The sequence below is a fragment of the Thamnophis elegans genome, chromosome 1 (assembly GCF_009769535.1).
Source record: "Thamnophis elegans isolate rThaEle1 chromosome 1, rThaEle1.pri, whole genome shotgun sequence".
NCBI lineage: Eukaryota > Metazoa > Chordata > Lepidosauria > Squamata > Colubridae > Thamnophis > Thamnophis elegans.
The window spans coordinates 10,641,947-10,658,551 of NC_045541.1; the positions used below are offsets into that span (position 1 = coordinate 10,641,947).

Consider the following 16,605-nt stretch of genomic DNA (forward strand, 5'->3'; position numbering starts at 1 on the left):
GACTGCTGTGGGGGGACAGAAGCTATTATAGTGCAACCAGTTTAGCAGAACCTGCTTGACATCCTCTCTAAGAGATAAGGCAGCTGTAGCTCCCTGGGGAGTTTTGCAGAGGTATCTAGGAGCGAATGCTGGAGGGCAAAGTGGGCAACTAAAGGCTCTAGTCACCCTCCTTGCCCCCCAGCACTTACTCCTAGATACCCGTGCAGAAATCAAGACAATGTTGGAAGTTCATGTTTTACTTGGCAAAGTGCTAGCTAGGAAACCTGGTGGGGCAGGAGAGTGGGCACCCGTGGAAATGCCCGCGGGTACAACTGGCCCTTTTGCGCTATCACATTCAGCACCCCAGCCTTAACCTCTTAAAGAGCCGAGGTGGCGCAGTGGTTAGGGTGCAGTACTGCAGGCCACTTCAGCTGACTGTTATCTGCAGTTCAGCGGTTCTAATCTCACCGGCTCAAGGTTGACTCAGCCTTCCATCCTTCTGAGGTGGGTGAAATGAGGACCCGGATTGTTGGGGGCAATACGCTGACTCTGTAAACCGCTTAGAGAGGGCTGAAAGCCCTATGAAGCGGTATATAAGTCTAACTGCTATTGCTATAACCTTCATTTTACAAGTCGCAACCCCGTGGTAAATTACAAACCACCAACCCCCCCCCCCCCCCGCAACCCTTTCCGTGGGCTCGGTGAGTCCAGCTACCAGCGCCTTTTATTTGAGGAGGCTCGGCAGCAAAACACGCGCTGAAGAGGGAAGGGCGGAAGAGTCCTGCCCCGCCGACAGAGAAGCAGCGGGGTTCTTCGATGCCCGGGAAGGCTTTCCGAAGAGGGGCGCGGCTCGGGCGCTCGCGAGGTTGGGCCGGGGAAGGAAGGGTCCCGCGGCTAGGGAGGCGCAGCTGGTATTACCCACAATTCTTTCTCCAGCCCCTGCAAAGAGGTGGAGGTTAGGGTTAGTTTTACACACACACGTACATACAGAAAACCTGCAAGCGGGAGGGGGCTGCAAAAGGAGAGGGAAAGAGAGGAGGGAGAGGAGGCACGGGTGGAAAACGCACGCGCTCTTGATCGCCGCCCAAAGGGAACCCGTCCCCTTTCCCATTTGAACCCCACGCTCCGTGCAACGTCGCCCGTCGTTTTTGACAGTCAAGCGACCCCCTTGCTCTCAGCGCTGCAAAGACCGCCCTTAAGCTCTCCCTTCCCCCGTCGCCCCCGGGAGAAAACGCCGCGCGGCGCCGCCGCCTCCTCCTCCTCCATTGCCCCCGCCTCCTTTTCCCGGGCGCTGGCTTTGACTCCGCGATGGCAACTCCCCGCGTTTGCCTTTCCCTGCTGACTCGAGCCCGCGAGAGACCCGGGAGCAGGAGGCGTCGAGGAGGGTTGAAGGGACGCCGTCCCTCCGCCTCTTGAGCAGGCTTCCTTCCCTCCTCTCCCTCCCTCCCTCTCTCTCTCCCTCCGGGGGGGGAAGAAAAGGTGCCCGCGCCCAGCCGCCGCAGCGAGCCAAGCGGACGCTTTGCGAGGAGCGAGCGAGCGGGTCGAAGCGGCAGGGGGTCGCGGGCGGATGAAGCAGCCCCCCGCCGCTTAGGAGCAGCCGGATTCTGCAAGGACTCGAGCCAGCGGCTCCGCCTCTCCCTCTCTCGCCCAACTCCGGTCCTCCTCCAGCATCCTCCCGAGGCGCCGCTGGAGGGGAGGGAGGTGCTGCAGAGGCAGCGTGGTGCATGGAGGAGCGCGCCGAGGCCAGGAAGCCTCGCCTACCCGGAGCGCGGACCCTGGAGGAAAAAACCCCTCCCGCACCTGTGCTTTCCCCCCCCTTTTTTCCCTGCTGCTTTCAAGCCTCCCGGGGCAGCCGCGGACTGCGTGGCTTCTGGTAAGTCGGAGGGGAGTCGCCGCCTTTTAGGGCTGGGGGGGAACGGGAGAGGCTCTTGTTATGCTGGCATTTTGCGCCGCGGGTGGGTAGGTGGGTGGGTGGAAAACAGGGAGGGAGGCGTTGCTTTGTTTGCGTGGGCTGCTGGGTGGTTGGGGGTGGCGGGGGCGGTCGCCCCCGTCCTTTCTCCCTCTACATCCCAGCATCTTTGGGGGGGGGGGGGGGCGAGAAGCAGCAGAAGCGAATGAGTCAGTCGTTAGGCGTGCGTGCGGGCGGCTCTCCTGGCTATGGGAACGTTTATTATGTCATTTCCTAGGCTTAGCATCCTTTTCGTGTCAAGAGGGGGGGGGGAAACCTTTTGGGGGGCCGAGGTCGTTCGCGATCCGAGAAGGCTGCAGCCTTATCGGTTTACATTTCCCCCTGGGAGGGTGTTCATGGCAGATGTATCAAGAGACCTCGGCTCGGCTGTAGCTCTGCTGACCAATTCATTTGGGGTGCTGATGATGTGTCGATGAACGCACAACAGAGGGCATTGCGAAAGGATTTCCGTATGAAAGGCTGGTCATTTTCCCCCAATTCCCTCAGGATTTATAACGACCATGTGAAAACGGCAACAAACTAAAACGATTATTCTTTGGACGTGAAGTTTCAGTAATCAGGCGGAGTCAGTGGAAACCTTGGCTTGAAAGATTTCCTTTGGCAAAGAATTAGATTTGGGTGGGGGGGAATTGTAAGAAAAGCCAGAAACTGTTTAAGTAAATGTGGTGCCAACAGTTCTCAGAAAGTATTTGAACATTATATTGGATAGAAATTGTCATATATAATCATTTGTTTATAGCAATTTAGTTCAGTGGTGGTTTACCTGACATCAGTCTTTGTTATTGATTATATTGATCATTCATTACAAGGGCTAGATTTTTAGATAGCAGCTTGCATTGTAAACAGGGAAGGGTTCCTTTTTGGTTAATTTAAACTGCCAATGATGCTAGTAATATTTGATGGCTAATTTGATATTGTGGATCATTGTTATTCATATTAGGATATTTTTCCTGTGCTGTATAAAGATTTTTCCAAACCTCTTTTTAAGAAACTGCAACGTTTAATTCTTGTGAAGAAATTGCATTAAGATCAGGAGATATAGGAGTCTTTGATTAAAATAAATAATTTTTCCTATGCTTTAAAAAGTAGGAATGCTGCTGCTTAGTTTTGAATATATCACATGCAGATGTGCACACACACACACATGCATGCACACGGACACACACTCACTGAATACCATACTTATTGTTTTGGTTGATTTAAAAAAAACCTTTTTTTTTACATTTATCAACCTTTTAACTAATTTCAGGGGATTTTGAGTGTTTTATATAGTTGGCTGTTGTCTTCAAATGCTTATAAAATCTGTAATTCAGTAAATGCTTTTGCTACTTGTTTTTAAAGATGATAATTACCAATTAAATTTTGGGAAAGAAAATGTTAACCGAAAAGTTTCAGATTTGCTTTGTTTATTCAATATTTTCTTTTTTTAAAAAAAACAAAACAAAAATAAAATGCCAAGTTTAGGGGTGATTCTTATATCCTACTAAACTCTTAAGCTAAATGGAAGAACACGACTTAAATGTACATTTGTTTAGAATTTATGTGATTCATTTTTCATGATAATTATGTTACGTTTTTTATTCAGTGCAGTTTTGTCCCAGATTGTCTTAGGTTTGCCTTACTTGTATTATTAATGGGAAAAAGATTTTCCTTGCTAGCCTAGCAATGTGATTCAGACTTTTTAATATCAGTAACAAAATTGTGTACCAAGTATGGTTCTCCCAAGAATGTAGTTTTTTTTTAAAAAAGTGTAGTGATTTTGTCTGAGAAAAGAAAATCAATATTGAGTCAATACTTTTATTAAGTTAACTCAAGCTTTTCCAAATAGAATACAAGCTTCTGAGTTTCCAAGAATGTTTTATCTGGCAAGTTGATATGATATTGTAGATACTATAATACTAAATTCTTAAGTGTAGTTAAAAACGATGAAATAGTTTATGTAACATGTCAGTTTCACCATTGCTGTTGGGTCAAATATAGTCCAAGGTCATTGCCATACATAGATTTACAAAGGGAAAGGAAGTTCTTAGATATACAGTTGAATTGTGTCATAAAAGCTTCATTGGTGAGGATAAATATGAAATACATGCAGTAGAGCATCTACCTTAAATAGAAGAATGTAATCATCAAAGGAAAATTGAAGGGATGGAAGCAATGAGTAAAGAAGCAGCTGTATTCAAGAAACTACTGTTACTATTGAGAATAAAATCCACATAGCAAAACAACAATACATTTTTCCCCAAATGGCCATACAGGACAAAAATTGTATCTCTTGTAATACATACTGTTTAGTATAGGTAGCTTTATCAGATATCAAGACTTGAAATCCTCTGATAAGATATTCATGTTCAACCAATAGTTTATTGACCAATTTCAGTGGTATCAATTTGTGAACTTTGCTCAGAAACCTTTTAAATAGTAGGACAAAAATGCAATCTTGCATTGTATGTAAAAGATTGTAAGCAAAATTTCCTCAAAAGGATTAAATAACCTTTCAATATAGTGAAACTTAACTAAGCCAAAATTGAGCTTCGAATTTGCTACGATTGATGGTGTCTCACCTTGTAAAACATAAATTTCTATATATTTGTTCAAAAACATGGAATAGTTATGGCCTATTAAATAGATTTGTTAAGGTACTGAACTATTAATTGTTATTGCAACTCACTAACAATAAATCATATACATACATTTGGAAATAAACCCTACTAAATTCAGTCAGATTTTTAGTCAGGTATGTGTATATAAGGCAACAGCTTTTGTTACACTCAAAACATATACTTTAAAAACATTAGAATTATTAGTTTGCATTATATTCTGCAAGTATAGTAGAAGCATTTAGATATTACTTGGGTAAATAATAATGTACCTGAGTGAGTGAACAGTGATGACTTTAGAAATAAACATTTCTTAACTTATTTTTTAATGGAAATTAGTCAGAAGGCTAAGTATTACAGATACATTTTCTTAATACAATATTATGCCCTATATGTACTGGTACGTAGAGAGTCTTTCTGGATTGGGCTGTACAACAGTTTTGGAGCTAAATGTTGCATTTAGCCTTTGAGAGGCTTTGCTTCAAAAAATCACTATTCTAAAGAAATAAATAGTGGATTAAATATATTTTATATTTAAACTTAATTGACATTTCATCAGTCAAATAGATACAATTAACATGGCTATTCTCTATGGATTCCCTATTTTTCCTTTGGTCATATTAAAACTTAGAATTTGGTAGCTAAAATTGAAAGGTTTCTGGAGGTTGAAATAAAATCTTTTGGGTGCCATATATGCCCTTCACCCCTACGTTAAATACCAAGCCGGTTCCAAATGGGCTTCTGAAAATGTGTAATAAGGCTAAGGTGGGATTTGTGGAGAAGAGCCGAGGTGGCGCAGTGGTTAAATGCAGCACTGCAGGCTACTTCAGCTGACTGCAGTTCTGCAGTTCGGCTGTTCAAATCTCACCGGCTAAAGGTTGACTCAGCCTTCCATCCTTCCGAGGTGGGTAAAATGAGGATCCGGATTGTTGTTGGGGGCAATATGCTGACTCTGTAAACCGCTTAGAGAGGGCTGAAAGCCCTATGAAGCGGTATATAAGTCTAACTGCTATTGCTATTGCTAGAATTTAGGAAATTTCTTCAGTAAAGATTCATGGCATCTCCATTGCATTGCCTGGGTATCATTGTAGGGATATAAAATTCGTCTGTGCCACTTTTCTTTTGGCACAACAATGGTTGGGAGGATCCTGGAAGTTTTTATAAATTGCTAGTGCGGAAACAGCCTTGTGAAAGGGCTTGTTGTTCTTGGTTTTGGTGCCACTCTGAAAGCATCTTAGATCTTCAACATCAACAGTATTGAAGATCTGAAATCGGATGAAAGTGCTCTGAAGCAATTTTGGGGATTTTTTGAGATGCTGTGACTTCATTTCATTTTGGGATGGATTTCTTCCTGAAACCTTCCCACTGCTTCAGACCCTTCAACGGATGTCCTAGTGAAACCTTTGTACTTAGATTTTGGCAGAGTCCACGGAAAAGCAAGAGGCATGAATCTGACAAGTATTTTGTCGCTCTCTTCTTTCTGTCAGCACTGAATCTTTTATTTTGTTTGCCTTTCCTGTGAGTGGAAGATGAAGGTATTTTTGTCTTTGCAGCACCCACAGGGGGTCAGTGACTTTCAAATCTTGTCAGATTGGCAGAAGAAGAAACTGTAATGGGCTGATGTCCCCTCTGGAGAAATAAGATGATGAAAACAGCTGAAATGCATCCTTTAAGGGAGGTTATGTTAAAATATGCTGTCTTGTCTTGGATAACAAAAAATTAAGATTCAAAGGAGTGTATTCTAGAATCTGTTACCACTTGGACATATTGATGCTTCTCTTTGCTGGTAACCCCAGTGCAGTGGTGGGTTTCAAAAATTGTTCGAACCTACTCTGTGGGTGTGGCCTCCTTTGTGGGAGTGGCTTGCTGCCCATGTGACCGGATGGGAGTGGCTTGCCGCCCATGTGACCGGATATGAAGATGCCGACGACACTTGTCAGAACCACCTTAAATTACCTCACACACAGCACTGGCATGCATAAGAATAGGATGTAAACTTGTTTTTTAAAAGGCATCTTTGGTTTGCGTTAAAACAACTTCAACACACGCAATGTTCTGATTGCACCACAAACGCAGCTGTCATCCTTACCTTTCACAGAGGCTCTGAGTTTTATAAATATGAGCATGATAGTGTAGAATAATCATATCCAAGGACCAGTGGTGGGTTTCAAAATTTTTTGGAACCTCTTCTGTAGGTGTGGCCTGCTTTCCGGGTCCACTGGTGGAACCTCTTCTAACCGGTTCGGTAAATTTGACGAACCGGTTCTACCGAATAGATGCGAACTGGTAGGAACCCACCTCTGACCCAGTGGAAGCATTGCCTGTGCATGCACATGCAGAGAATCTAGAAATCTCCTATGGCAGCTGTGACAAACCTTCCAGAAGATGCAGCCACTTCAGTGTTTAAAGAAAATATGTGCTACTCCTGCTAGTTCCATTTGCAAAGCACTTAATTGTACAGACTCTATGATTTACCTTACTTTCTAAGATAAAACTAGGACCCCTTGAGGAAAGTACAGTAATGGATCCAAACCATGGATGCTGTAGAATACTTCCCTATTTTTATATGGTGATTCTAATTTCTGAACACATCCAGTTTCAAATTAATCCCATTTGTTTACTTGGAACCTTTACAATATTCCTGTATGGAATCTCTGCCACCATCAATACAAGGTTTTCTCTGACATTATTGATTTCTTATCCAAAAAATAGGCACTCTGGATCAGTGGTCAATTGGCAAAAGACAGGAAATCTAAAACACTTAGATATATTTCCTCAATTGCTTTGATGAGCCTTAATGTGCTTTTAATTTCTCCATTTGATTTATCCTTATAATATAAGTTGGATTTATCATTTGCTTTCTGTGTAGTTTTTCTTGACAAGATATTGGAAACTGTTTGTCTTTGCCTACTTCCAGGACTAAGAGTGACTGCTCCAAGGTCACCCAACTGGCTTCATGCCTAAAATGGGACTAGCATTCACAGTCTCCTCTTTTTTTAACCTGGTCCCTTAACCACTACACCATACTGTCTTTCTAGGATGCTGCATAGCATATAGGTTGCAGCTGACCATTTTCCTGGATCCATGTTTCATGCTAAGCCATAATTTAGCTTGTTTTGTCATAGCGTATCAGTAAAATGTATTAATCTAGCTACTGGGAATTGGAAACGAGTTATTACTTAGCTTGTATGATAAATAGTGATTTATTTAATGAACTGTAGTTAAGCAAACTTAGTGCAATACAGAAATTAAATTGATAGGGGTTTAATAATGAATACATACGAAAAATATGTATAGAATCTAAGTATCTGATGCAAGAAGTAATGAATGGAAACTTATCAAGGAGAGATCTAGAATTAAGGATAAATTCCGTGACAGTGAGGACAATTAATCAGAGGAACGGCTTCCCTCCAGAAGTTGTGGATGCTTCATCACTAGAGGGTTTCTTTTTTTCTCTCTGTAAATGTGTTTTTTATTTTCCATTTTCATTTTCGTACAGTCACATATATACTGTGCATAACCGGGGTCATATAACATTAAACAATAAACACAGCCATTCCTCTTGTCAACGGAACCCCCCAAAATAAAGACCCAATGTACCTCTTCAACCCTCCATACACCCTTTCTTTTGCCCCCCTCCAACTTTCCATCTTCCCTCCATCCTTCCCCTCTGTCCTACTTCCCCTCCCCCTCTATGACTCCCCTCTCCCGGTACACTCCCTCCCTTCCTTCTCACCCTCCCTCCAGTCCTCTCTCCCACCCTCTCTAGCCCTCTTTCTTCTATCCCTCTACTCCTCCCTTCGGTGTATTTCTACTATCTATTAATATATTCAGCTTATCCTATTTTTACAGTGGAATTATAGAACAACAGTATACAAGTGCAGTCACGTTACTTTAAAATCTAACACATACTATATATCCCCCCTCCCCCCTTCCCCCCCACCTCCCTCCCCCCCCCCCGACTTCCCAGAGCCCGTACATGGTATAGATTTTTAACAAACACAGTATAAAATATATTAAGACAAAGGAAATTTTAAAAAAAGGAAATTAATAACATCTCTGCATTGAACTCAGCTTCTTCCTTCACTAGAGGGTTTTAAGAAGAGAATGGACAGCCTTTTTCTGGAATGGTATAGGGTCTATTGCTTGAGCAGAGGGTTGGACTAGAAGATCTTCAAGGTACCTTACAACTCTGTTATTCCGTATTCTGCAAGTTAACCATTTTTTAAAATCTGGTTATGGTTTGGAGCCTGCTAAATGGTTATACTGATGATGACTTGCACTTGCCTGCTTTACATTATTCTGGTTTTAATTTTGATTTTAATTAGGTTTTTTTCCCCATTTGGTTTTAATGGTTATTGCATTTTTATTATTTTCCTGCAGTTTATTGTTTGTGTTGTTTCTTTGTTTTAACTATGTGAGCTACCCAGAATCACAAATGAGTTACTTTACAAAGCGAATAAATAAATACCGTACATACATTTTTCAATAGGAATATGTGAGAGAAAAGGCAAGTGTTAAAACATTTGTTTGAGTGCAGAGTGTGCGTCCTTACTCATGCTGATGAATTCAGATGAACAGCTATGATAGCATAACTGCTGAAACATGTGTATGTGTATGTGACTGTGTAGAAGCAGCTGTATACATATCCTCTGGATTATGCATCCCTCCGTCTTCCTGTCTCTATCACTATCTCTATCTCTGTAGGTGGCCACAGTATTTTTGTGATTTAATGTACTTTCATAAGTGATCAAGCAATACTACGTATAAAATGCCAATTGTGTAGCTCTGAGCAATAATCCATAGTGAAATTGCAAACTCTGTGACTCTTATCTGAGGTATCCTTTGATTGGTATCAGCATCTTTTAAATACGGTAATTTAGCTATTTGAGAAGTATCTATTCTATAACATTAATCGTATTGTTGCATTAGGGGTCTTTCCCCTGCTGCTTAATAATACATTTCTTAGTGATGCTATAGAAACACATTTTAGTTTCCTTGAAATGAATTGCATGTATGTATGTATGTATGTATGTATGTATGCATGCATGCATGCATTTAAGGTCCTATATAACAAAGAGGAGAGCCTTCTCTGTGGCTGCTCCGACCCTGTGGAATCAGCTACCCCCAGAGGTCCGGACCTCACCCACCCTCATGGCCTTCAGAAAAGCTGTTAAGACCTGGCTGTTCCAGCAGGCCTGGGGCTGTTGACCTTATCATGTAGGGTCCAGCCCCAATCAGAACGTATGTGTGTTGGAGAATTTTTAAATTTTTTATTTTTATTTTGTTTGTTTTTTTTTGTTCTGTGTAAGCCGCCCGGAGTCCTCTGGGATTGGGCGGCCTATAAATCTAATAAATTAAATTAAATTAATTGTTTTTGTAGATTTTCACGGGTGTAAGTATGCTGGTCTTGTTGTATTTGCGTCTTTTCCTGTGTAAGATTGAGATTGTCTTGGCAATGTTTCGGCGAGGTCTCACTCGCCATCCTCAGGCTGGTGTTTTTGGCTAAAAGCATGGCTGGAGCTGCCGTCTTTCTATAAATCTTGGTGGGGGTGTGTGGAGTGCTGGCGTTGTTTCAGTACGTGGATTGATTCCTGGGAGAAAGTTTTTTCTTTTTTCTTTTCTTACTGTGTTCTTGTGTTCTGCGATGTGTGCATTTATTCTCCTGTTCGTTTGTCCTGTGTATATTGCAGGGCAGATACGAAATACCAGGCAAAATCTTGGCATATTCGGGTCTTTTCCTGTGTAAGATTGAGAGTATCTTGGCGACGTTTCGACGAGGTCCCATTCGCCATCTTCAGGCTGGTGCACAAGCACGAAGCCGAAGGCACCAGCCTGTTTGTGACTTACTTGTAATAGAATCACAGAACATAAGAATTGGATAGCGTTTTGGAAATCATCTAATATAACACCTTGTGACTGGCCTTAACATGGCATTAATTTTATGTTTTAATTTTGGATGAGGTAGTTGGAAGATGTGGCAAAATTTGCAGAGTATTAAGACTCTGAAAGTGTGCATACAGTGCAGTTGAATATTTTATATAGTTTCTGTTAGATTATTTATATCTCTCCAGATTGAGACTCAACACTTTTTTAATGAAACTGGATTACCTTCAAAAGTGAGAGTAGTAAACTCTGCAAGGCTTTGGTTATTATTCCAATTCACCTCTAGAAATGATAAACTGCCTTAGGAAAACTTGACTTTGAAAAGGCAAAATTAAAATGGCTGTTTATTTATCTGTATCTGTACTTTTGCCTATTTTATGGGCTATTTAGTTGACTCTAGAATACTTTAATTCTATAGAATAGAACAGAAAAGAACAGAACAGAATACCATATTGGCGAAGTGTGATTGGATACCCAAAGAATTTGTTTCTGGTGCATAACCTTTCAGTGTAATACAAACAACAAAATAATATAATCATAAATACCCATAGGATAAGGGATAGAAGAGAAGGATAATAGTAATACAGCTATACTACATGAGTAAATATCCTTTAGATTAGTGGTTCCCAATGTGGGGCCCACGCCCCACAGGGGGGCAATTTGATTTTTAACGGGGGCAATTTGAACCTTGTTTAAACTAAGTTAATGGTCTTTTAGGAACCACTGCTTTAGACATAAGACATTACTGTGGTGATTAGATGTTCAGCAGAGTGATGGCACAAGGGGAAAAACCGTTTTTGTGTCTAATTGTTTTGGCATTCAATGCCCTATAGCAGTGATGGCGAACCTTTTTTGGCTCACCTGTCAAAAGCGGGGGAACTGCAGGGGGATCGTACATGGACGTGCCACACCCATAATGCACTGCACATTACCCCAGTGCGCATGCGCGCATGACCAGCACTCCCCCCATTTTTTGCATGCTTTTTTCACACCCCCAGGCTCCAGAGACTTTATAGGAGCCTGGGGAGGGCGAAAACAACCTCCCCCGCCTCCCCGGAGGCCCTCCGGAGGCTTCAGGAGCTTCCCTGAAGCCCCCGGAGCACAAAAAACTGGCCCTACAGGAAGACCGGAACTTCAGGAACGGAACTTCGGGAAGTGACTTCCGGTTTGCTCATAAGGTCGTTTTTTGCCCTCCAGAGCCTTTAGAGAAGCCTCCAGAAGGCCCCTGAAGGCTCCAGAAGGCTAAAACCGGCCCAGTTCCTGAACTTCTGGTTTGCCCGTAGGGCCAGTTTTTTGCACTCCAGAGACTTCAGGGAAGCTCCTGAAGCCTCCAGAGGGCCTCGGGGGGGGAGCTGTTTTTGCCCTCCCCAGGCTCCTATAAAGTCTCTGGAGCCTGGAGAGGGTGAAAAATGGCCTCAAAAGAAGGCCGAAGTCAGTTGGCCAGTGCGCACATGTGTACTGGCCAGCTGACAGGGTAACGCCTCACATGCCCTGACAAATGACTCCGTGTGCCACTTGTGGCACACGTGCCATAGGTTCTCCATCCCGGCCCTATAGCAACACCCTGGGAGGAGAGGTTGAAACAGTTTATTTCCAGGATGTGAGGGGTCTGTAAATATTTTCTCAGCCCTCTTTCTGGCCTGTGCAGTGTACAGGTCCTCAATGGAAGGCAGGCTGGTTTCAGTTCTTTTTTTTTTTTTGCAATCCTAACTATCCGTTGAAATCTATACCTGTCCTGTTTAATTGCTGGGCCAAACCAGACAGTTATAGAAGTACAAATGACAGATTCAATAATTTATCTGTAGAACTGTATCAAAAACTCCTGGTGCAGTCTGAACTTTTTGAGTTGACATAGGAAGAACATTCTTTGTTGTGCCTTTTTAATGATAGTTTTAGTGTTAGGTGTCCATTTCAAATCTTGTGAGATTCTAGCAGGGGTGGGTTCCTGCCAGTTCTAACCTCTTCTATAGAAGAGGTTCCACAAATCTACCGTGCCGCTTAGAACTGGTTCCAGCTCTCTCCTCCCGCCCATCCGCACCACGCTTGCCCCGCCCGCCACTCACTGATTGGCTGGCTTACCAATCGCCCCGCCCGCCTCTAAGAGTCCTATCTAAACCTTAAAGTCTTAAAGCTGTCAAGTTTGAACACCCCTGGGTTTTTTTTGTCTAAAGGGTTAAGGGTGCAAGGGTCTTGTAATTTGACAGCTTTAAGACTTGCGTGCTTCAAATGCCAGAGTTTCTGAGTCAACATTTTGGTTGCTAAGCAAGAGCGTTGTAAAGTGAATTTCACCACATTTTACAAGTTGGCCACTCCCACCCAGTCACATGACTGCCAAGCCACTCCCATCCAGTCACATGGCCGGCAAGCCACTCCCACAAACCAGACCACACCTACAGAAGAGGTTCTAAAAATTTTTGAAACCCACCACTGGATTCTAGAACCCCAAAACCTGAAGGAGTCGCCTGTTGATACTGTATTGACCTTCTCCTGGATTAATTGGCCTAAATATTCAGGAGAGAGGCCAAGACTGCAGAGTTTTGCTATGCAGGTACAGTGCCAATGGGATTGGTAATTGTCTGACAGCAGCAGAAGCATCAGGCTTCTAGATGCAGATGTGATTCTTAAGGCTTAAAATTAGGATCCTAGTCCAGGCCTGAGCCTTAATGCTTGGCATATTGGCTTCAAGCTTCAGTAGAGGGTGCATTTTGGAATGCCAAGCAAGATCACAAGAAAATTTGATTGAATGGCTACATAAGCCCTCATATTTATGTAAGGCCCGAATTGTATGCCATATAATAGTTGAACAACTGTTTTCATTGTAAACAATTTAACTGCTGCTGGGAATGTACTCTGGAAACAAAACAATTGTAGTCAAGGATTCGGGGAGAAAGAATCCACTAAGAATCCTAGATATTTGATTGAGCACTCTGTTGAAGCAGATGTTGGCCTTCAAAGAAGCAAGATGGAAGAGTATTGATGATGGAGAAGCCTCCTGAGAATACTGTGGATGGCCAAAAAAACAAGAACCAAGGGATCATTGAACAAATCAGCCCAGAATGTTCACTTGAAGAAACAAATGACCAGGCTCAAATTATCTTACTTTGGATACATTGTGCAAAGACCTAACTCTTTGGTGGAAAAGACTCTAATAGTGAGAAAGGTGGAAAGAAATAGAAGAAAGGGATGACTAGCAGCAAAGTGGATGAATTCAGTTACAGTGGTGATGAGTGTACCATTGGAAGACCTGAAAGACTAAATTGGAGCTAGATCATTCTGGAGACAATCAACCTTACGTGCTCTCTACTAGTTAAAAATTATTTGATGGCACATTTAAGTATTTTTTAAGTATTTAATAAATTTATAGGCTGCCCAATCCCGAAGGACTCTGGGTGGCTTACAAAAATACATAGTTAAAAAGAATAAAGAATTAAAAAATAGAGAAAAAAACAGATTAAAAGATCACTTCATGCACTCAATCTAGGCGGGGCTGGACCTCATTTCATGAGATCAACAAGCCCCAGGCCTGCCGGAATAGCCAGGTTTTGGTAGCCTTTCGGAAGACCGTGAGAGTGGGAAGGATCCGGATCTCTGGGGGTAGATCGTTCCATAGGGTCGGAGCGGCTACAGAGAAGGCCCTCCCCCGGGGAGCCGCCAGACGACATTGTCTGGTCGACGGCACCTGGAGAAGGCCCACCCTGTGTGATCTTATCGGCCGTTGGGAGGTATGCGGCAGAAGACGGTCTCGCAGGTATCCGGGTCCTAGGCCATGTAGGGCATTAAAGGTGATAACCAGCACCTTGAAACGCGTTCGGAGACCGATAGGAAGCCAGTGCAGCTCGCAGAGGATAGGTGTAACATGGGTGTATCTTGGTACACCCAATATCGCTCGCGCGGCTGCATTCTGGACCAGTTGTAGTCTCCGAACACTTTTCAGGGGCAGCCCCATGTAGAGCGTGTTACAGTAATCAAGCCTTGAGGTGACATAGAGAAAAGAAAAAGAACATAAGTGCTAATGTCACAAAATCAGGAAATGCAGTCAGATTTTAAACATTTCATTTTTAATTTCTAAAAGACAATTCTAAGCTCCAGAATTTGCAGCATTTTTGTCTTAATATTAAAATCAAATATTATACTTAACGGCTGAGTTCTTTTGCTGTGGCAGCTTGACACTGTCATATCAGTTGCTCCTTCTTAGCCACACATTTGTTTAGTTTCATTATTTGTGTACACAACCAAGAATTATGAGTTTTGTCCTTTGTCTGTTATCAGCACAGGAAGGTTTTTTATAAATTAATGTGTTTTATTTAGGGTTCTGAAAATGGAATGATCTCTCTGAAAAAAGAAGGAAAAAAGAGTATGAAAGGAAGATATGGATAAGTAGTTCCTTGGAGCCATTCGAAATGAGGCGATATTCTTAGATTTGGCAATTTGTGAATGCATTTTTAAAAAGCAAATAATAGTTATAGTTATATATATAATGTAGCACACAGGGTGGGTTTCGCAGCCAGCCCTGCCATTAGATAGAGGCAGCAATTTTGGATATCAGTAGATTGTTAATGATTTACTTAACATTTGATGTTTTCATCCAGGGTGAAGGAATGATTCTTATGGCCCTCTCCTCTGCCCCCTTCCCCCATTGCCACAAAATAATTTCACTGGCAGAGTTTTGTGTACATTGGTTTGGTTAGTAGGAGGTAAGTCATCTTATATTTTCCCAGGCATTTTTCTTTTACATTACATATAATTACATTTTGGAATTCGCTATCACAAAATGTGGCGCCGGCTACCCATTTGGCTGACTTCAGAAAGGGTTGGACCCACTCATAGAAGTCATAGGGATTGATAGCTATTCCCCTGATAGCAGTCTATAGGTAATCTACTGGGAGACTAGCTTTGATACTATAATAAATTAACAATAGCAGCCGCTGGTAACCAAATAGAGTAAATGCATATTCCTAATTCTATTAATCACTGTGGATCTTAACAAGAAGGTTTTACCTTCATATGAAATAATTTGAGCTACATAGTTTTTATTATAAGAATAACTATTATTTTCATTCAGATTTGGATATCAACTGCAAACCTTTTTTGAGTATTTCCATTGCTTGCTAGTTTCCTGACTATTTGAAGTATTGAACTTATGGCCCTTAGCTACCTGCCACATTTGTTTTTTGCAGGCAAGGTGGAAAAGGTTTTTAAATGGTAAGCCACTTATTTTTGAACAATAATAAACAGGTAAAATATATAAAAAATAAAACAATAAGTTGCAAGGAATGCAGCAGCTACTGAGCTTTATTATTGCAAGAAAACCCTTGGTATCTTTCCTGAATCTCAGACACTCATATCTGCTCCTGGATTTTAGTAAGGGTATCTTACATTATTCAAAGCTGAGAAATGACATAAATCTTAATTGGCATGTGCTTGGAGATCATTTCAAAGAAACCGTAGTTAAAATGAACAGTGGATTGTCAACTGTGATGACATAGCAAGCTGTGGTTAATCAAAAATTAAGCATAATTCTTGCAAGGTCTTTTTCACAAATTAGACGCAGAAGGGAGAAAGAGAGTAAGGAGCCAGTTAGAATGATTCTCATCAGAATATCCATGACACAGTCCCTGTGAGTTGGGTTTTTAAAAGGGCTGTTTTGACATCTCTATAAATAGCATTTTTTTTTTCATAAGCAAATAAAAGAAGCAGAAGTAGGTCTGGACTTTTGCCTACTTTGTATTGAAGTTTGTGTAGACCAATGTGATCTTTGGAACACCAAGATATTTTTATCTTCACAAAGATAAGCCATCTTAATTGTGTTTAGCATAGTGGAAGATGATTTTAAGCCACTTAAAAATAGGTTTGGATGAACTAAGCTGTGAGGAATTTGCTGGAGAAGGAAACTCTTGAAAGAAATGAGGATTACAACTCTCAGATTCCATCTAAGAGTTTCCCTAGTTGTTCTCCGTCCATTCAGTGTGATGGAGGATCTTATCTATGTTGGCTGAAAGAATTAGTCCCCAAAGATATTTGATTCCTTCTGAGCCCAGTGGCTTCTGCAGATCCAGAGCTGGCTTATTCGTATTCTTTGTGGCATCTGAGGTATTCCTTGGTGGCAAGAAAGTGCATGTGCAACTCCCACCCAATCCAGTTCCTAGGTGAAGAGGTGTTCTTCCTGTATATGTT

The 16,605-nt window shown here is 42.1% G+C and overlaps 1 protein-coding gene across 1 annotated transcript in view; it reads left to right on the plus strand.

Moving 5' to 3' along the window:
* The first annotated feature begins 1,519 nt into the window (after positions 1-1,519).
* Positions 1,520-16,605, plus strand: part of HECW2 (HECT, C2 and WW domain containing E3 ubiquitin protein ligase 2) — a 185,286-nt gene continuing 170,200 nt past the window's right edge. The window contains exon 1 of the mRNA XM_032236640.1: positions 1,520-1,852. The gene's annotated coding sequence lies outside the window, so the exon portion shown is untranslated. The remainder of the gene's footprint in view (positions 1,853-16,605) is intronic.